Source organism: Chiloscyllium plagiosum, unplaced genomic scaffold (genome assembly GCF_037043375.1).
Source record: "Chiloscyllium plagiosum isolate Xiang-an unplaced genomic scaffold, Cpla_swu_hap1 HiC_scaffold_1, whole genome shotgun sequence".
Lineage (NCBI taxonomy): Eukaryota > Metazoa > Chordata > Chondrichthyes > Orectolobiformes > Hemiscylliidae > Chiloscyllium > Chiloscyllium plagiosum.
This window is the reverse complement of record NW_028270139.1, coordinates 136,139,102-136,161,917: the sequence shown is the minus strand read 5'-3', so window position 1 is coordinate 136,161,917 and position 22,816 is coordinate 136,139,102. Positions and strand designations below refer to the sequence as shown.

General features: G+C 43.4%; 1 long non-coding RNA gene across 1 annotated transcript in view; it reads right to left on the bottom strand.

The window, feature by feature from the left end:
• Positions 1 to 376: 376 nt before the first annotated feature.
• Positions 377 to 22,816, bottom strand: part of LOC148152226 (uncharacterized) — a 113,857-nt gene continuing 91,417 nt past the window's right edge. Inside the window, exon 3 of the long non-coding RNA XR_015759523.1 lies at positions 377 to 856. This is a non-coding gene — a long non-coding RNA (uncharacterized LOC148152226). The remainder of the gene's footprint in view (positions 857 to 22,816) is intronic.

Genomic DNA, 22,816 nt, shown 5'->3' with positions numbered 1-22,816 from the left:
CTTGCTGAGGCCTGACTGTCTAACTTCCTATCATTAAGGAGATGGTGGCATGGTGGTAATGATCAGACTCCCTACAGTGTGGAAACAGACCATTTGGCTCAACCAGTCCACACCGACCCTCCGAAGAGTAACCCGCCCAGACCCATTCCCCTTCTGTCTAATGCACCTAACACTATGAGCAATTTAGCATGGCCAATTCACCTAACCTACACATCTTTGGACTGTGGGCGGAAACCGGAGCACCCAGAGGAAACCCTCATAGACAGAGGGAGAATGTGCAAACTCCACACAGACAGTCACCCGAGGCTGAGATCGAACATAGACCCTGGTGCTGTAAGGCAGCAGTGCTAACCACTGAGCCATCGTGCCACCCCGGACTTGTAATCAAGAGGCTCAGGCAAGTGAGCTGGGGAAACAGGTCGCACTGCTGCAGCTTGTGAAACTCAATTTTGATTGATAAATCTTGAACATAAAGCCATTTTCAATAATGGTGTCTGTGGTTACCAGATCTGGCCTATATGTGACTCCAGACCCACAGTAATGTCATTGACTCTTAACTGTCCTTTGAAGTAGTCTCACAAAATATTCAGTTCAAAAGCAAATAAATACTGGCCTTACCAGCAAATGCAATTCCAAATAAAAGTAAATTTTTATAAAGGTGTGGTTAAAGGAGCATTGGTGAGTCGCTGTAGATTGATGACACTTCTTCCTCTGGTCAGCAATGGTGGGAATACCAAATGTTTAAGGTGGTTGAAAGTCAACTTGGTTATTTTGAACATCGTTGAGGTTCTTGGACATGTTTTCTATCACCATAGCGATGGACTTTTTATTATAACATGCTATCAATCGTGTCAATCTGAAATACACAATAACATAGACAATCTTGACTTATTAGCTAATTTAGTATCATTTTAATAGAGGAAAAAATGGCTCAGACAGGTTTCCTTTTTGATTAGACAACTTCATCTACTCGTTTTCTCAACTGCAAACTCTCGATCACATTGTTTCCAGAAATAAACTTTGAACCTATTGGTCTCATTCATTCTATCAGCAATTGTCATATGCGGCCTGATTAGAAATTCTGTGCCTGTGTGTCTTCTCCTCACTTCACCTGATGAAGGGGCAGCGCTCTGAAAGCTTGTGATTTCAAATAAACCTGTTGGACTATAACCTGGTGTCGTGTGACTTTTGACTTTGTAATTGTCATGTCCTTCAAAAATCGGTCATCCTTTGGATGAGAAGTTCCATCTGACCTGTCATCTTACTCCAAATCCCTGACTTTCAAACTTTTATTCCCTGATGTTTAAAGCTTTCACCTTCAAAGACAATTCACCAGGATCAGCTTTAAACCTTGCATAGCATACACCGAGATTTTCTGGCTTTGCAAACCTGATATCAGGATTTGGAGATGCCGGTGTTGGACTGGGGTGTACAAAGTTAAAAATCACACGACACCAGGTTATAGTCCAACAGGTTTATTTGGAAGCTCTAGCTTTCAGAGCACTGCTCCTTCGTCAGGTGGTTGTGGAGTATAAGATTGTAAGACACAGAATTTATAGCAAAAGTTTACAGTGTGATGTCACCAAAATTATATGTTGAAAAAAACCTGGATTGTTTGTTAAGTCTCTCATCTTTTAGAATGACCAAGTTGGTTTCAGTTCTTTCATATGTAAATCACAAAACTTTTTTAAAAGTTATATTCTCAAGTGAACTTCAGTTGGTGTCATATTGGCCCAGATAGTGTATTGAAGGTGTGAGCTTCCCTGTGTGAGGCTGTCTGTGCCATAATGGTTAGACTGATTCTAATCTAAAAAATGGACTTACAGAATCTTACATGGATTCATGCAGTTTTTGAGCAAAGTAAAATGTAATTCTGCAAGTACAGGTTCACCCCACAAAATTATATGTGCATGTGTACATGTGGGTATGTGTGTGTGTGGGTGGGGGTGGGTGGGTTATGGGTGTCTGTGAGAGAGCGTGTGTGGGTTTGTGAGGGCTATAAGTCTGTTAGAGGCTGTGTGAGTGTGTGTGTGTGTGTGCGCGGGCGCGTGTGTAGGAGTGTTTATGGGTGCATGTCTGTGTGTGTGTATAGTGCAATAGGGTCAGCTGTAGCGTGACATGAACCCAAGGTCCCAGTTGTGGCCATCCTCATGGGTACCGAACTTAGCTATCAGCTTCTGCTCGGCCACCTTTTGTTGTTGCCTTTCCCGAAGTCCACCCTGGAGGACGGTCACCCAAAGGTCCGAGGTCAAATGTCTCGGATCGCTGAAGTGTTCTCCGACTAGGAGGGAACACTCCTGTGTGTTGATGATTGTGCGGTGCCCATTCATCCATTGCTGTAGCCTCTGCTTGGTTTCCCCAATGTACCATGCCTCAGGGTATCCTTGCCTGAAGCGTATGAGATAAACAATGTTGGCTGAGTCGCATGAGTACCTGCCACATACAGGGTGGGAGATGTCCCCATGCGTAATGGTGGTATCCATGTTAACATTCTGACACGTCTTGCAGCGTCTACCGTGATAAGGTTGCATGGTATTGTCCTGAAAGCCGGGCAGTTTGCTACGAAGAATGATCTGTTTGAGGCTTGGCGGTTGTTTAAAGGTGAGCAGTAGAGGTGTGGGGAAGGTCTTGGCAAGGTGCTCATCCTCATTGACAATGTGTTGCAGGCTGCGAAGAACATGGCATAGTTTTTCGGCTCCTGGGAAACACTGGACAACGAAGGGTACCCTGTCGGTTGCAGCACGTGTCTGTCTCCTGAGGAGGTCATTGTGGTTCCTTGCTGTGGCACGTCAGAACTGGCAGTCGATGAGTTGAGCATCGTACCCCGTTCTTATGAGGGCATCCTTGAGTACTTTCAGGTGCCCATCATGTTCCTCCTCATTTGAACAGATCCTGTGTATGTGTAGGGCTTGCCCATACGGGATGGCTGGTTTAATATGTTTTGGGTGGAAGCTGGAGAAGTGTAGCAATGTGAGGTTATCCGTGGGTTTGCGGTAGAGTGTGGTCCAGAGGTGCTCATCCTTGATGGAGATGCATGTGTCCAAGAATGAGACAGATAGTAGAGAGAAGTCCATGGTGAGTTTGATGGTGGGATGAAACTCGTGTTTGATGATGGGATGATATCAGGAAACATCAGTTTGATTTGATTTAATTTATTATTGTCACATGCACCTAGGCACAGTGAAAAGTTTTGTTTTGCCTGCAGTACAGGCAGCTCATATTGTACAAAGTTCCTCGGGTGATAGAACAGGAGAGGAATTCAAAGTTACTGCTGCAAAGACTGCGCACAAAAAGCAAGATCAACATTACACTTGAAATTTGAAAGGTCCATTCAGAAGTCTAATAACAGCAGGGAAGACTCCGTTCTTGAATCTGTTTAAGCTTTTGCATCTTCTGCTTGATGGAAGAGGTTAGAAGAGATTATAGTTGGGGTGGAAAGGGTTCTTTGATGGTGTTGGCTGCCTTTCTGAGACAGCAAGAAGTATAAATGGAGTCAATGGATGGAATGCTAGTTTGTGTGATGGACTGGGCTGTGTTCACAGCTCTCTGTAGTTTCTTACAGTCCTGGGCAGAGCCGTTGCCAAACCACACTGTGATACATCCAGATAGAATGCTTTCTATGGTGCAATTATAAAAGTTGGTGAGAGTGTCTAACATCCTTAGCCTCCTAAGGAAGAAGATGCATTCATGTGTCTTCGTTACTGTCACATCAACATTGGTAATCCAGGATAGAATGTTGGTGATTGTCACTCCTAGGAACTTGACGTTGTCAACCATATTCACCTCAGCTCCATGGTTGTCGATAGGGGCATGCCCTCCTCCTTGCCTCCTGAAATCAATGACCAGTTCATTAGATTTGATGATGAAGGAAAGATTGTTATCTGGCTGATATCATGTAGGCTTCTGCCAAAGCAATGGGAGTGCAGTGGGAGAAAACTCAAGAAAGGAGCCAATGTTTACTTTCCCAGAACCTACAATTTGGTAAACCTGAGATTTTATTTTTCTCAAAGTGAGCTCAGCATCCTTAACTTTCCCATGTCAGTAAAACCCCTGATGCCCGGAATTATTCTCATTGCTCAGTTCTGCAGTTGCAAGTGGTGCTGCAAAGTGGAGTACATTCAGTATTCACAACAGCATGTACTTTGCAGTATAAAAGAGCACGTGGTCTGGGTTGGTTTTCCCAGGCCACTGAGCACTGATTTACTGGTGTAGCAATGATGAGGCAAAGGGTTTTGAATTTATCCACTGGCGGGCTTCAGTTAAGCTTTTAAGACTTCAGATTATGAATTTACAAGGATTTATCCTCTGATTTTGCAATTTTTAAAAAAGTGAAAAGAAGTAATCAATGTCCTGAAGTAAAGGGCTCTGTACCAAAAAAGTATGAATTAATCTTTGTGAATTGGCCAGGCCTTTTTTATAGTTCTAATGTGAGCACCGTGCAGTGCTTTCAACAATTTCCATTATTTCAATGGGAACTCAATGACCAGTTTTGGCACCTTTACGTGTCCTGGATATTAAAAAGACACAGTCCTCAAGTACTTCCCTTGTGTACAAATAGTATCCAGTTCAGAAGATGGAAACACCAAGCTCCACATTCAGTCGTTTAAAATCACTTTCTTTTCAGCTTGTGTCAAGTAGGTAATTTACTCCAAAATTTGAAAAACATATCTTCAGAAAACAGCTAAGAACATTTCTTCCTGATAAAGTTGAATTCATGTAGAGCTTCCAGCCCTGTTAGTATTGTTTAAAAACTATCTGCTTTGTATTCAGTGATGTCTGATTTACAAACCAAAAATTCTATCTCTTTAAAGGACAGTTCATGGCCAGGTGAAAGGATAGATTTCAAAGCAAAATACTGCAGATACTGGGGATCTGAATAAACAAACAGAAAGTGCTGGAAAACCTCAGCAGGTCTAGTGGATATAGATTTACTGAAATTTAAATAATTTAGTTGACTGATTCATGCTGGTCAGGTCTTCTCAAAGTTGGCTTTAGTTCAATATTTTGTGTATATTCACAGCAATATTGGGCCAGATACTAGGTAAAACAGTAACTCTTAAAGAGTTGAGAAGAAATTAAAGGGACTGAGCATTTAAAGGTATGTCAGCATATTGACTTTCTACAAAGATGAAATTCTGAAGGATAGGGTTAATCAACACTTGGAAAGGCAGGGAATGATCAGAGATAGTCAGCACAAATTTGTTAAGGAGAAGTCCAGTTTGAGTAATTTAACTGAGTTTCTTGAAAAGGTGGCTAAATATATTGATGAGAGTAATGCAGTTGATGTGGGTTACATGGACTTCAGTAAGGCCTTTGACAAGGTCTTACACGGAAAGTGTGTTTAAAAGGCAAGAGCCCTTGGGATCGAGGCAAGTTGGCAAACTGGATCCAAAATGGGCTTACAAACAGGAGGCAGAGGGTGATAGAGGAAAGTTGTTTTTATAATTGGAAGCCCTTGACCAATCGGTGCTGGGACCCTTGCAATTGTTATTTACATTCATGACTTGGATATGAATGTAGAAAGTAGAATTAGTAATAATTAGCATATGACATGAAAATTGATGGTATTGTTGATATTGAGAAGGATGGTCTCAGGCTACAGTCTGATATTAATCTGATGCTAAATTGGGCAGAGCAATGATAGATGGAATTTAAACCTGATAAGTGTGAATTGATGTATTTTGGGTGGTCCAGTCCAGGAAGGATTGAATGGCAAGTCCCTAGGGAGTACTGAGGAATGAAGGGACCTCAATTGACAAGTCAATAGATCCCTGAAGGTGTCATCACAGATAGACAGAGTGGTGATGAAGGCTGTCATGAGTCAGGGTGTAGAATTAATGAACAAGGAAGTTTTGTTACAACTTTATAAACATTAGCTATGCCATAGATGGAGCATCATGTGCAGTTCTGGATGCCACACTATCGGAAGGCTGTGATTGCATGGAGATGGTGCAGAGGAGATTCACCAGAATGTTGCATGGGGATGGAAAGTCTCAGTTATGAGGAGAGACAAGATAGCCTGAGTTTGTTTACCTTGAAGCAGAGGAAGCTGAAGGGCTTGTGATTGAGGTTATGAGAGGTATGGACAAAGTAGGTCGTAAGAATCTCTTTCCCACAGTGGACATGTCAAAGATCAGAGGGCACAAGGTAAATGAGGAGCGAGTGAGTTAGAGGAGATCTGAAAGAAAAAACATTTACTCAGAGGGTGGGAGAAATATGGAACTACAACTGCGAGAGGGGGAGGTGTCAATGCAGGACTGAGGGTGTTGTACATAAATGCACACAGTATACAAATAAGGTAATTGAGCTTCTCCTGCTGTTTGTATTTGGTGGGTTTCACAGAGGAGGGATCAGGGCTGCCAACTAAATACCCAAGCATACATATTCTATTGAAGTGACAGCACATGGGCAGAGGGGATGGGGTTGCTTCATTATTAAGAAATTAAATTAAATCAACAGCAAGAACTGATATATAGTCGGAAGGTGTCGAATCTGTGTGAGTAGGGTTGAGGAAATGCAAAGGAGAAAAGACCCCATTCTGAGGAAGAGTCACTGGACTCAGAACGTTAACTTTGGATGCTATCTGACCTGCTGAGATTTTCCAGCAATTTCTGTTTTGGTTTTATTGCAGAGCCTGATGTGAGTTATGTACAGGCCTCTTAGTAGTAGTCAGGATATGAGGGAGAAAATTAATCAGGAGGTAGAAAAGGTATGTGAGAAATACACTATTACAATAATCATTGGGACTCCAATTTGCAAGTGGACTGGGAAAATCAGGCCGGTAGTATATCTCAAGAAATGGAATTCATGGAATCTCAAGAAGATGTGTGTTAGAGCAGCTTGTGGTTGACCCCACTTGGGAACAGGCAATTCTGGATTTGGTGTTATGTATTGAGGCAGACTTGATTAGGGAGCTTAAGGCGAAGAAATCCCGAGGGGCAGAATTTACCCTGCAGTTTAAGAGGGAGAATCTGGATTTAGATGAACAGTATTACAATTGAGTAAAGTTAACTGCAAAGGGATGAGGGAGGAACTGGCCAGAGTTATAGAGTCATAGAGTCATAGAGATGTACAACACGGAAACAGACCATTCGGTCCAACCCGTCCATGCTGACCAGATATCCCCACCCAATCTAGTCCCACCTGCCAGCACCCGGCCCATATCCCTCCAAACCCTTCCTATTCATATACCCATCCAAATGCCTCTTAAATATTGCAATTGTACCAGCCTCCATCACTTCCTCTGGCAGCTCATTCCATACACGTACCACCCTCTGTGTTAAAAAGTTGCCCCTTAGGTGTCTTTTATATCTTTCTCCTCTCACCCTAAGCCTATACCCTCTAGTTCTGGACTCCCCCACCCCAGGGAAAAGACTTTGCCTATTTACCCTATCCATGCCCCTCATAATTTTGTAAAACCTGCGACTCCACTTTCAAGGAGCTATGAACCTGCACTCCAAGGTCTCTTTGTTCAGCAACACTCCCTAGGACCTTACCATTAAGTGTATAAGTCTTGCTAAGATTTGCTTTCCCAAAATGCAGCACCTCACATTTATCTGAATTAAACTCCATCTGCCACTTCTCAGTCCATTGGCCCATCTGGTCAAGATCCTGTTGTAATCTGAGGTAACCCTTTTCGCTGTCCATGGATGGGTTGGATCAAAGGATCTTTTGCAAGCTGTACATCTCTTCGACTCTATGTCTCTATGAAGGACGTAAGAGAAATTTCATTCTGCTTGGACATTTTAGAAGGAAGCAGTAAGTGTGCACCTGCTATCAACCTTCCATAGCTGAACAGCACCAGCCTGTTCAGCCTCTCTCTATAGCTGAAATCCTCCAACCCTGCCAACATCCTTGTAAATCCTTTCTGAACACTTTCAAGTTTCACAACATCTTTCCGATAGGAAGGAGACCAGAATTGCACGCAATATTCCAACAGTGGCCTAACCAATGTCCTGTACAGCTGCAACATGACCTCCCAACTCCTGTACTCAATACTCTGATCAAAAAGAGAAAGCATACCAAACGCTGCCTTCACTATCCTGTCTACCTGCGGGGAGCCTGATATGGAAAATGGTGGAGCAGCAATGGTGGGGGTTTTTGGGGATAATTTAGGAGACACAGCAGAAACTTATCCCAAGGAAGAAGAAACATCCTGAGGAGAGGATGAGGCAACCATGGCTGACAAGGGAAGTCAGAGACAGTATAAAAACAAAGAAGAACATAATGTAGTGATAATTAGTTGGAAATCAAAGGGTTGGGAAGGTTTAAAAAAAACAGCAGAGGATAACTATAAAAGCAATACAGGGAAAAAAGATGAAATATGAGAATAAGCTAGTAACTAATATAAAAGAAGATTGCAAGAGTATTTTTAGATACATGAAAGGTAAAAAAGAGGCAAGAGTAGACATTGGACCGCTCGAAAATGAGGCTGGAGAAATAGTAATGGGGAACAAAAAAATGGTGGAAGAAATCAATGGATAATTTGCATCTGCTTTCACAGTGGAAGACACCAGCAGCACACCAGAACTTCAATAGGGAACACAGATAAATGCAGTGGCTCTCAGAAAAGACAAGGTATTAGGGAAACTGAAAGGTCTGAAGGTGGATAAATCACCCAGATCAAATGGACTACATCCCAGCATTCTAACGGAGATAACTGAGGAGATTGTAGAGGCATCAATGATAATCTTTCAGGAATCACTCGAGTTGGGGAGGGAGTCAGAGGACTGGAAAATGGTGAATGTAATACTCCTGTTTAAGAAGGAAGAGAGGTAGAAGACAGGAAACTATAGGCCCGATTAGCCTGATCTCAGTCATCAGTAAGCTTTTAGAGTCCATTATTGAGAATGAGATTGTGGAATACTTGGAAGTGCATGGTAAAATTGGAGGAGAGTCAGCACAACATCTTCAAGGGGAGATCATGCCTGACAAGTGAGACAAAGGAGAGCCAGTACACATGATCTATTTGGATTTCCAGAAGGTCTTTTTCTAGGTGCCGCACTGGAGGCTGCTAGGAAAGCTAAGAGTCCATGGTGTTAGGAAAAAGATACTGGCATAGACAGAGGTTTGGCTGACTGGTAGAAGGCAGAGAATAGGGACAAGGGGGCCTTTTTCAGGATGGCAGCTAGTGACTGTGGAGCTCTGCAAGGGACTGTGTTGGGACCACAGCAATTCACATTATACATTACCGTTATAGATGGAGTAACTGAGGGCATTGTTGCTGATGACACAGATGATGCCAGATGACACAAAGGTGGGGGGAGGGACAGGTAGGGCAGGAGAAGTGGGATGGTTGCAGAATGATTTGGTCAATGTCAGAAAATGTGAGGCTCCTTCGTAGGAAGAATCGAGGTATAGATGGTTTTCTCAATGGGAAAAGGCTTCAGACATCTGAAGCACAAAGAGACTTGGGGGTCCAAGATTCCCTTAAGGTTAACATGCAGATTCAGTTGGCAGTTTGGAAAGCAAATGCAGACAGGCCTAGAAGATACAAACAAAAATGTACTGCTGAGGCTGTACGATCCTCTAGTCAGACTGGATTTGGAACATTGTGTATAGTTTCCGCTCTGTATCAAAGGAAGAATGTGCTGGTGTTGGAGGGGTCCAGGTAAGGTTTATGAGAATGATTCCAGGGATGAAGGGCTTGTCATATGAGGAGTGGTTGAGGACTCTGGGTCTATACTTGATGGATATTAGAAGGATGAGGAGGGATTGGCTTAAAACTTACTCAATACTGAGAGGCCGAGGTAGAGTGAGCGTGAAGATGATCTTGCTACAAATAGGAGAGACTAGGACCTGAGGGCACAGAATCAGAGTGAAGGGATGACCCTTTAGAACTGAGATGAGGGGAAATTTCTTCAGCCAGAGGATGGTTAAGCAGTGGAACTTATTGCCATGGAGGGCTGTAAATGCCAAGTCATTGAGTGCATTAAAGATAGAGATAAATAGGTTCTTGGTTAGTAAGGGGATCAAGGGTTACAGGGAGAAGGTAGGGAATGGGATTGAGAAACATATCAGCCACAATTGAATGGTGGAGCAGACTCAATGGGCCGAATGGCCTAATTGCTCCTGTGTCTTATGGTCTTAGGGAACTTGCTGCCTCAAAGGGTGGTGGAGGCATGCACTCACAGAGATGTAGAGTTGCACAACAGGCCCTTCAGTTCAACTCATCCATGCCAACTTGTCCCATTTGCCAGCATTTGAATCATAGCATCTTACCATGTGGAAACAGGCCATTCAGCCCATAAAGGCCACACTGACCCTCCAAAGAGCATCCCACCCAGATCCAGCCTATCTCTAAAACCTTGCATTTCCCATAGCTAATCCACCTAGCATGCACATCTCTGGACACTATGGGCAATTTAGCATGGCCAATCCATTTAAACTGCACACCTTTGGACTGTGGGAGGAAACCAGAGCACCCAGAGGAAACCCACACAGGTACGGGGAGAATGTGCAAGCTCCACACAGACTGAGGAGTCACCCAATGGTGGAATCGAACCTGGGTCGCTGGCACTGTGAAGCAGCAGTACTGCCCCGATGAAGACCGCTTTTGTTAACTGTACCTCGGAATTGAATCATCTAATCCTGCTCTTGCGTTCAGTCAGATCATGGCTCATCAATATCTTCATTGCATTTATCCGTCTCCACTAACAAAGAGCTATTAATCTGACATGATAAAACCTCGAGTAACTCAGCATTCGCAAGGACTTTCAAGGCTCCATTAGGAAAAAGGTCAGAATTTCCCAAGGAAACTCTTCATGTGGAACCAGCAATCACTGGTTATAACAAAGACAAGTGTGTTGCTGAACTTGCCCAGGGATGGTATTCTGGCAGTTACATCAATATGAATCATGCTTGCTGGTGACCTCAGCTATTGATCCTGCGCACGTCATGGGCTGGTCAGCATGGGCACAGTGTTAAAGGACCCTTTCACGTGTCTGCCTGCTCATGGAGCAACATACAGCAATGTGTAGCTTGGGGGCTGAATCAAAGAGGGATAATATGGGGTTCTATACCAAAAGCAGCAGCCTGTGACCCGCAGCTGTCATGTGCAAAGGCGATCGTTTTAAATTGTGGTGCAGCCATTTCTGCAGGAATCGATTATAGAGACTTTTTGCAGCACTGGAGTTCTGACCTGGAACAAGGTGGGCAATGATCAGAAGTTGTTGCTGTTCGTATGTCAATGGACCTGAATTCAGGTATGGAGAAAGAGATCTGAGGAAAAAGTATAAGCAGCAACTTTGAGGGCTCCCTTGCAAAAATATCTGGAATTATATGTTCAACAACTGCAAGCAGGGTCCTACCTTGCAACAGTGAACAAACTTCAAAGGTACTTTATTAGCTGTGATGCATATTGGGCTATCCTGAAAATCATCAAAGGTTTGATGTAAATGCAGGTCTTTTGTTCACTTTCCAATTTGCCAGTTCCAAGTAATTCAGTAACTTCCTTACAGTCCACAATGCAGGAAATCACAAGGACTGACCAAATCTCCAAATTAGCTGCACAATCCCTATCAGTTTTCTGACGGCAGTGCTTATATTACATAACCTTTGCGAGGCTCTGTTCTATCCTCATGTGCAGCCTGCAACTTTCCGATGCATGTACACTACATGTGAGGGCCCCTCTCTGCAGTAGGGACCCAGCTGTCCATGGCACCTGCAAAATTCAGCTCATTGAGAAATCTCCAAATCTTTGCTCAGTCAGAGATTTGTTGTTTATCATAACAGTGTCCAATGATAAGGTTTATGGTGACTATTTTGGTTACAGTTACCAGCTAACAAGTCTCAAGAAGTAACAAATCCCGAATATGATGATTGATCTATGCGAAGCCAAGTCGCTATTGGAAGCCCTCTACTCAACTTTCCCTTGAGGAAATGAGACTGAATGTGGATGGCTGTATGTAGTCAGCCAGCATTTTCCCTTCAGCGACAGGAAATGTTACAAGGTTAAGCCCCACTAACAAGAGGTTGCACTGTTGGAATGGGGGAAAGGAGATGTAAGAAAAAGGGAAAAAAATTGGATGGGAAAATAATCTCTCTTTCCTAATTGCTCATTAGGAACTGTCCCTTTGTACTTTCCCTTTTGAATCCCTTTTCATTCTGCGGGCACTAGACATTGTCATTGTGTTTGAGACAGCAAAGGAGCAGGAAGGACATAAAAAGAATCAACTTATTTAATTTAGACACCAATGAAAGCAGTTGGAATTCCCTGTTTGGTTTATTTTGACGATGAAGAACAAACATAAAGGATGTGTAGGATCCGGTACACACCTGGGAAGAGGAAGTTAAAGCCACTGATTACTTTTGACAGACTTAAAACTCCCAACAACACTTGATGGATGTATGTTAAAGAGGTTCAAGAGAGGGAGAGTGGCATGGGTGAATTTGTTTACCACATATCCATTCATTGTCCCCATTCACATTCACATGTCAAGCTCATTAAACGGCATTCTCTTGTTGCTGCCGGCCTTCACATTTCACAAGGGTTTTAAAAAAAATTTTAATTACCTCACCGCAACCTAAACACGGCGACGCTTCATCAAATGCAAACTCCAACTCGTGACTGAGTCTGATTAAACTAATTAACCTGATTGGTTTGTTCAATCCCATGCTTACATTTAATTGGCCCAGCTAAAGCAGAATGGTGTAATCCGCAGCAAGTAATGTGAGAACCTGGAGACCTACATTGCTCTGGTGACACTGCTTAAGAAACCAGCCCTTTTTTCATGTTCTCAGCCAAACAGACAATATTTAATAGGATGCCAATCTGGGCTACGGGGCTGAGGCCATTATTAAACTTGAGGTACTTGGAAGGAGCTTGAAGCGTTAATTAAAATCACTGACAGTAAAATTCTTTCAGCGCCAGACATAAGGTTCCCCTCTACATTTGACCTGGGCGATGGGGTTCTATATTATTATTGTCTCGAAGCACATTTCCATAAAGTGTTGCTAGGTGATAGGGCTGAAATAATTCACTGAAAATGATTACTGTTTGTTATAGGTGCAACGATTCTTTTTGTCGTCTTTGAGAGTGGAGATTTTTATTGGAAGAATGATGGGGTTGGGAGCAGGGATGTGGGGGAAGGGGGTTTTGCTGGGGTTCTTCGATGTTGACCTTTCTAACCATGCAGAAAACATTTAGTCAGTCTTCCAGCATTCCCAATCACTGCTGCTTGAATATTCCTTATCAAGAAGTCCCAGGGTTTGTGCTCAGGTTTAGTGTTTAGTTTAGCTCATACGATCTTGCAGCATTAAAGGAGGCCATTCGGCCCGTAGTAGGTGCGCTGGCTCTTTGAAAGAGACATCCAATTAGTCCCTCTCTCCTTTTCTTTCCCCTTAGCCCTACAATTTTCCCCCACTTCAACTAGTCATTCAATTCCCTTTTGAAAGTGACTATTGTATCTGCTTCCTCCATCCTTTCAGGCAGTTCATAATAACTGATTGAGTATAAGCAAGTTCTCACCTCAGCTCCAGCTCCTTTGCCAATTACCTTAAGGCTATTTCCTCTGGTTACTAACCCAGGTTCAAGTCCAAAAGAGTGTGAGCTTTCTCTCAGATTGATGAATGTTGGCCTCAGTCAGTTCACTAGATATTAAATGAGCTGGCTAATGCACTCAGCTCTGATTTACCATAAGAATGTGTCGTCTTGCTTAAGGGCTTTGTATGAATTTGGCACAAATATGCTGCTTTGCAACTCAGTCAGACTAATTCCTTTGTGTGCCAGTGAGAATCCCATTCATTTTCTTCACAACTGTCCACAGACATTCTGTATTGGTTTCACAGAGAATTGTAGGGTGGAAATAAAAACAAATTTAATTCCATGCATATTGAGGTAAACAATGACAGGGTTAAAAAAATGTTATATCTATATGAAGAGACTAGATGTGATCATTCCTAGACCAGGCATTTCATGAGTTTGAGTTTATATAATGTCTTCCATCAAATTGAGACATTCCTAAAGCATTTGCTATTCCCAGTAAAGGCATTCATCTTCATAACTTTAATGTGGACCGCTTTAAACTTTGATTTTTCTGGAACAGCCTTTTCTTTTAAAAATGGACATCAAAAGGCTGCTCCGATATTTGCCAAATCTAAGGTGACTTCTGCCATTTCTGCAATCGAAGCCATCTTACATCTTCAAGAAGTTCCAAATTGATTGACTTTAGGTGCGGGCCTTCATACTGAGGCATGGACTTTAGTAAGGGGTTTGATAAGGTGTCTCACTGCAGGCTGGTACCCAAGGTCGAGTCTCATGGAATCTGGGGTGAGTTGGCTAGATGGATGCTGAACTGATTTGGACACAGAAGACAGACAGTAGCGGCGGAAGGGTGCTTTTCAGAATGGAGATCATTAACTAGTGGTGTTCTGCAGGGGTCAGTACTGGGACCTTTGGTGTTTGTACAGGTGCACAATCCTCTATCCGAAATGCTCGGGACCAGCTGATTTTCAGAATTCAGAATTTTTTGAACTTCAGAATAAGTGACAGTTTGATGATGAAATTTTTAAATATCTTACCGAACAGCAGCCTCACTGTGAGTAACGAACTCTGAGACAGAATTGAGGCCTGCCAGTGCTGGAACACCCCCCCCCCCCCACCACAACACATCTGAGTGACACGCATCAAGCGGGTGTCAACTTGGGTTAACTATTTGCACACCAAACAACCTTATTAATGAGATAAAAACTTCACAAAAAAACCTCCAGATTTTGGAGCTTTTCAGATTTTGGGATTTCACATAAAGGGTTGTCTATCTGTAATACATATAAATGATCTAGAGGAAAATGTAGGTGGTCTGATTAGTAAGTTTGCAGGTGACACCAAAATTGGTGGAGTTGCAGATAGTGAGGAGGATTATCAAAGTATACAGCTGGATATGGATAGATTTGCAGTTTTGGGTAGAGATATAACAGATAGAGTTTAATCTGGACAAATGCGAGGTGATGCATTTTATAAGATCAAATTCAGGTGTGAGTTATATAATAAATGGCAGAACCCTTAGAAGCATTGACAAACAGAGGGATCTGGGCATACAGGTCCACAAATCCCTGAACATGGACGGATAAGGTGGTCAAGAAGTCATATAGCACACTTGTCTTCATTGGCTGGGATATTGAATATAAAAGATGGCAAGTTATGTTACAGAGGTCTATAAAATTAGAAGAGGCATAGATAGGGTGGATAGATCATCTATAAGAGGGCATAGGTTCAAGGTGAGAGTGGAAAGATTAGGAAAGAAATGCAGGGAGCATTTTCGCAGAGAATGCGGTGGGTGCCGGGAACGCACTGCCAGTGGAGGTGGTGGAAGCAGGCACATTAGCAACAGACACATGAATGGGAGGCAAACAGAGAGATAGATACTGCTCATGGGCAATAAGTCACAGGTCTAAATAAGAAATAGAATCAGCTCAGGCTTCCTGTGCTGTATTGTATGATATTGTGTAATTGCATTGAATTATAAGACAAAAGCTGCCAGTGGAATTCATATCTTCTATTGTTTGTGGACGTACCAAAACTCAAAATCTATGGCACCGAGGCTTACAGTCTGTGAGCTCACAACCTAATAATATAAATTGTAGAGAAATCATAAGTGTCCCCATTCTCTGTTGCATAACAATGGCTTCTAACTTTAAGAAAAGAAAGAACTGTGGATGCTGGAGATCAGAAACAGCAAAACAGAAATTGCTGGCAAAACTCAGCAGGTCTGGCAGCATCCATGGGAAGAAAGCAGAGTTCATGTTGGATTCCTGTGACTCTTCATCAGAACCTAACTTTAATTTTTCTGGGTGGACAACAGACATCTTGATATTGTGACTAAAATTGGCTGCAAAAAGCAGAGGTTATTACTCAAAGGACATGGGAAACCAATGTAAATAACAATTTTGGAGGCCGTTAAAAACTGGAGACTGCAATATCCTACGGTTCTTCTTTTTCTAGTTCTCTAGTACAGAACCTTGACTCCCCAGCAAGAAGACTCCAAGTAACTAATGCTGCAAATTGTTGAAAATTTACTCCTTGGAAGGAATCCCACAATAAACATGACAACATCAGAGTCTTCAACAGTGAAAATCATTTGTCCTGAAACAACAGGCCACAGGGGCATATGATAGCCTGGGAGTTCATCCAATTTTACCTGTTTCCACCTATTCTTTTGACCTACGTAAGATGAGATTCCAAGGACGACTTACACAAGCCCTGACCATGAGGAGAGCTATTTGGGTGGCACAGTGGCATTTGGGCGGCACGGTGGCACAGTGGTTAGCACTGCTGCCTCACAGCGCTAGGGATCCAATTCCTGCCTCAGGCGACTGACTGTGTGGAGTTTGCACATTCTCCCTGTGTCTGCGTGGGTTTCTTCCGGGTGCTCCGGTTTCCTCCCACAGTCCAGAAATGTTTCCTCCCACAAACCATAGTGTTAGGTGAAGGGGTAAATATAGGGGAATGGGTCTGGGTGGGTTGCACTTCAGCGGGTCGGTGTGGATTGTTGGGCCAAAGAGCCTGTTTCCACACTGTAAGTAAACTAATCTAACCATCCCACTCTGATGGTTATCAAATGTTCAGCACCTGAGCAGCTAGTTTACAAACGGCAGAAAACCGAGGTAAAGACTGCATTTTACTCAAGCAGCACCAATTCTAGAATTCCTGGCCCAATTTTCACCAGAAAGCAATCAGGTTTCAGACTAGTTAGGGTCTAAACCCTGCATGCTCCATTCTCAACCTAGCAAGAAAGGGCTGAGATTTCCTCACACCTGCAATTTTCATGGTTTCAGGCCAACCCTCCAAGGCACCCATAGCTATAGCCTCTTCAAGGTGCTGTTAGAATACCCTCGATGAGTGAAACTTCGGAAAATTCTTACTATGCCCCTCCACCAACCCCAAATAATGTCTATGCTAAACTCTATGCCAACTTGTGGCACTTCGATCCAACCTGTCCATGCCGACCAGGTATCCCAAACCAATCTAGTCCCACCTGCCAGCACCCAGCCCATATCCCTCCAAACTCTTCCTATTCATAGACCCATCCAAATGCCTCTTAAATGTTGCAATTATACCAGCCTCCACCACTTCCTCTGGCAGCTCATTCCCTACACGTACCACCATCTGCGTGAAAAAGTTGCCTCTTAGGTCTCTTTTATATCTTTCCCTTCTCACCCTAAACCTATGCCCTCTAGTTCTGAACTCCCCGACCCCAGGGAAAAGACTTTGTCTATTTATCCTATCCATGATTTTAGATTAGATTACATTACAGTGTGGAAACAGGCCCTTCGGCCCAACAAGTCCACACCGACCCGCCGAAGCGAAACCCACCCATACCCCTACATTTACCCCTTATCTAACACTACGGGCAATTTAGTTTGGCCAATTCACCTGACCCTGCACATCTTTGTGACTGTGGGAGGAAACCGGAGCACCCGGAGGAAACCCACGCAGACACGGGGAGAACGTGCAAACTCCACACAGTCAGTCGCCTGAGGCGGGAATTGAACCAGGGTCTCTGGCGCTGTGAGGCAGCAGTGCTAACCACTGTGCCACCGTGCCGCCCATGCTCCTCATAATTTTGTAAACCTCTATAAGGTCACCCCTCAGCCTCTGATGCTCCAGGGAAAACAGCCCCAGCTTGTTCAGCCTCTCCCTGTAGCTCAAATCCTCCAACCCTGGCAACATCCTTGTAAATCTTTTCTGAACTCTTCCAAGTTTCACAACATCTTTCCGATAGGAAGGAGATCAGACTTGCACACAATATTATCAGTTAGTGCCATCCTCGCACGCTGCTCCCTAAAAAAGACTTGATTCCATTCTCTCAGTTTCTCCATCTCCATCGCATATGTTCTGATGAGGCCAACTTCAACAAGGGAGCCTCCGAAATATTCACCTTCTTCCTCAACCGGGGAATCCCCCGCACCATCATCGACAGGGCCCTCAGCTGGGTCTGACCCATTTCCTGCACTTCTGTCCTCACCAACTCTCTTCCCTTCTGCAACAGCAACAGGGTTCTCCTTGTCCTTACCTACCATCCCACCAGCATCCACATCCAGAAGATCACCAACTGCGATTTGCACTACCTCCATTGAAATGCCACCACCAGACACACATTCCCCTCTGCCTCCTTGTCCACCTTCTGCAGAGACCGTTCCCTCCGGGACACCCTCGGTCCACTCTTCTTTCATTCCCAAAACCAACCCCTCCACAGCCCCACGGCACCTTACCCTGCAACCGCTGAAGATGTAATACCTGCCCATTTACCTCCTCTCTCCTCAGTATCCAAGGCCTCAAACCTACCTTCCAGGTGAAGCAGTACTTTACCTGCACTTCTCACAAGCTAGTCTACTGCATTTGTTGCTCACAATGTGGTCTCCTCTACATTAGGGAAACGAAACATAGACTAGGTGAATGCTTCACAGAATATCTACGTTCTGCCCACAAAAAGACCCTGAGCTTCCAGTTGCCTGCCACCTTAACACACCACCCTGTTCCTTGGCCAACATCTCTGTCTCAAGTCTGCTGCAGTGCTCCAGCAAAGCTCAGCACAAACTGGAAGAACAGCACCTCATTTTCTACTTGGGGACCCTACAGCAGTCTGGACTCAATATTGAGTTCAATACTTTCAAGTCCTGAACTTTCCCACATCCTGACCCCTCCCCCACCCGACATACCGGGACTTGTTATCACATATCTGCTATTACACACTACCACAATTAGATACTAACAATCTCCAATAATAGCTATTCACCCTCCCAGCCAGATTGTTACCCACTCTTTTGTCTGTCCAACTGTTCTTCTCTCTCTTTGGGCTGTAGCCATACTTACTGTTTACTCCTTATCCTCTCCCTAACCTGAACTTCTGACATTTTCTTAGCTACCATCAGTTCTGAGGAAGGGTCACCAGACCAGAAATGCAACTCTGATTTCTCTTCACCAATGCTGCCAGACCTGCTGTGCTTTTCCGGCAACTTCTGTTTTTGTTTCTGATTTAACAGCATCTGCAGATTTTTTTTTGGTTTTTAATTAACATTTGACAATATGACCATTCTTGAGAACACTATCAGGGTGCTGGCCATCATTACTCCTTGTCACTTGGGGAACATTTCAAGATTCCTGAAACCAGAGGTGCATCAGAGAGAAATGTTGTCATGTAGTGATGAACAATCTCCTGCTTTAAAACAAGTTGTATGGTCCCACATCACCCACAAATGGGTCCTTCATCCATACCTCCAAATTTACAAGAGGTTTGCTGGCATTGGTGGGAATATCCACCACACTCTTGAATTTTAATCCCATTTTAACCAATGGCTCATCAACATGACACATACTAAACTTGGGATCTTCCTCCACACATGGTTCCACCTCTGATGCTCATGAGAATAAGCTATGTTGAGCTGATACGTTATTTCCACAGGATGCACAACCTTATATTCTTTATCCTAATCTTGTAACACACTTAGCACGCACTAAACAATATTCATTGCTGTGCTGCTTTGAATGGTACAATTTAAATGGTGACAGTAACCAAGGATAATAAAAGCTTATCTCCATAATTTTGACCATTCACACAGTTAACTTTGCAATTTTCTCCATCTGTTTTCTGCCACCAGTCTTTGCCCATTCTCCTGTAAACATCAACCTACGATTCCCATCTCTCCTACTCATGCTTCGCATCTGTCCAAGCTCATCTTCTGGACATTTATCTCCACACCAGCGCACTTGTTAAATGATATCAATTCTTTCCTTTCTGAGACACACCCATCTTTCTTTCTGAGCTACTATCATCGACTCCCAACATAAAACATGAGACCAACCCATCTGCCCCACCTTTATGTCTTTTCCTGTCCTCTACGCTTTCTTCCTCAAAATTCTCCGCTTGGATTATTCCCGTATGTCTGATGGCAGATTAAAACAGCCAAAATCGTAAGCTAGTTATTTTGAATGTGAATTCGGTCTCTCATTGATATCTAGACCTTTACGAAGTATTCAGTGTAGTCACCCATCCTTACTAAATTCTTACTCATTTTCTAACTCTGCCAAGGACAGCCTCTCCAACAACTATACCCTCATCAACAATCCACAGTGAACCAAAATATGAATGAAACAAACAAGTGATGATGTGGTATTGGTGGTGCAGGTGGGAAGCTGGGGGAAGAGGGAACTGGTTCAAAGGTAGAAGACAGAGGGTGATGGTGGAGGGTTGTTTTCAGACTGGAGGCCTGTGACCAGTGGAATGCCACAAGGATCGGTGCTGGGCCCACTACTTTTCATTATTTATATAAATGATTGCCAGGGTTGGAAGATTTGAGCTGTAGGGAGAGGTTGAATAAGCTGGGGCTGTTTTCCCTGGAGCGTCGGAGGCTGAGGGGTGACCTTATAGAGGTTTATAAAATCATGAGGGGCATGGATAGGATAAATAGACAAAGTCTTTTCCCTGGGGTGGGGGAGTAGAACTAGAGGGCATAGGTTTAGGGTGAGAGGGGAAAGATATAAAAGAGACCTAAGGGGCAACTTTTTCACACAGAGGGTGGTACATGTATGGAATGAGCTGCCAGAGGAAGTGGTGGAGGATAGTACAATTGCAACATTTAAAAGGCATCTGGATGGGTATATGACTAAGAAGGGTTTGGAGGGATATGGGCCGGGTGCTGGCAGGTGGGACTAGATTGGGTTGGGATATCTGGTCATCATGGACGAGTTGGACCGAAGGGTCTGTTTCAGTGCTATACATCTCTATGAGAGGGTGAGTAAGACCATTTCCAGTGAGGCTTAGCAAAATGACATTTGGTTTTCTTCATATTTATCTTCAGTCTTAGGACTTAGCTGAGCTCTTTCTTAGTCTTGGAGGCATCAGCCTAAACCAAGCCAAGGTGGCATGTGCAACTAAAATCCTCACAACAGAAACAAGGAACAGCACTTACCTCAGGCCAAGTAAATAAATTGTTATCTCATGATCATTGGAGGAGAGCGAGAGGCAGATGCCAAGGTTTGTTTAAAATTACGAAAACTTTGTTTCAGTCAAATAATAAATCTGTTTTCATTTCCCTCAAATAATTGTGAGACTTAATTCAATAAATTGTTAGTGGGATCATGACAATTTTTCGATGATACCTCCTAGCAAAAGACACTATAAATTACGTGTTTTGCATAATTTCCAGGTCAGCTATGGATTTGGCTTCAAGGAATCAGCTGATTTATATTGGAGTCTGCATTGTATAAAGATGAAAATCTCTGAACTTGCATTCAAGTCTGTCTCCAATTCTTGAATCAGGGCCAACATTTAGAAAGAGACAGGATTGTCTCCAGAACTGAGATATTTTGCATGAATTGTTTCTGAAACTTGTATAGGATTGAGTGGGACATAAAGTTGCTTCTAAAGTAAAAGCAAAACACTGCAGATGCTGGCAATCTAGCATAAAAGTTAAAAGTGCATCAAAAACTCAGCAAAGTGGAGGGAGAAACAAAGTTAACATTAAGCAAAGTCCAAATGACTCTTCGTTGGAACTTTAAACCAGGTGATCTGGTGGATTACCAGGCTTATCTAAATTAATTCGCTTTTCTTGTAGCTGGATACATATTACAAATGGTTTCTAGATACTCTTGGCAGGTGAGGACTGGAAGCCATATAGTGCAAACCAATTGATATTTATTTGCTTTTGCACTGTTTACAGAGATATGGTTCAACAAGAGTCCATTAGAATTTTCATCCCAGCTTAATGTGATCTAATACATGAAGGTGGCACGGTGGCTCAGTGGTTAGCACCGCTATCTCTCAGCACCAGGAACCTGGTGGGTTTGATCCTACCCACAGATGGCTGTTGGGGTGGAGTTTACAAATTCTCCCTATGTCTGTGCTGGTGTCCTCTGGTGCTCAGGTTTCCTCCCACAGTCTAAAGATATACAGGTTAGATGGATCAACCATGTCAAATTATCCAGGGCATGCAGGCTAGTTAGGTTAGCCATGGGAAATGCAGGGTTATAGGGATTGGGTGGGATGCTCTTCGGAGGGTTAGTGTGGACTGAATGGCCTACTTCCACACTGTAGGGATTCTATGATATTTGTGCGAAGATTTGTAGCTCGGGTGCTCGTTGTTGTGGTTCTGTTCGCCGAGCTGGAAGTTTTTATTGCAAACGTTTCGTCCCCTGGCTAGGCGACATCATCAGTGCTTGGGAGCCTCCTGCGAAGCGCTTCTTTGATGTTTCCTCCGGCAGGGACAGACCACTATAAACACCGGAGGAAACATCAAAGAAGCGCTTCGCAGGAGGCTCCCAAGCACTGATGACGTCGCCTAGCCAGGGGACGAAACGTTTGCAACAAAAACTTCCAGCTCGGCGAACAGACCCACAACATTCTATGATATTTTTGATACTGCATGATTTGGATGAAGAAGCAACGCTCTGAAAGCTCGTACTTCCAATTAAACTTTTGGACCTGGTGTTGTGTGATTTTTAACTTTGATATTGTAGGGTAGCTGTTAGTATAACAGCCATCAACACATAATGCTTTACCCCCACCAGCAAACCCTTCTTCCATTCCTTTACTACTCACATGTTCATCCATTCTTTGCCCCACCTCCAAAGTCTCTTTCACCAAAGGCATCAATCTCCAGCATTGTTTGCTGTTCAGTTTGAGTATCAGTGTTGTAGGTGTTCTATATTATTTTCATTTGACTACAAAACACTCGCAGACTGGGCTACCAAGTTCTCATAGCAGCTGGTATCTGGGCTGTGCTGCTGAAAACAACTTGAAGACAAAAGCAGTGAAGACTCTTCAAAGAAGGAATGATTCAAAAAACAAATTTTCAGGTCCTGAATCATGAAACTCCAGTA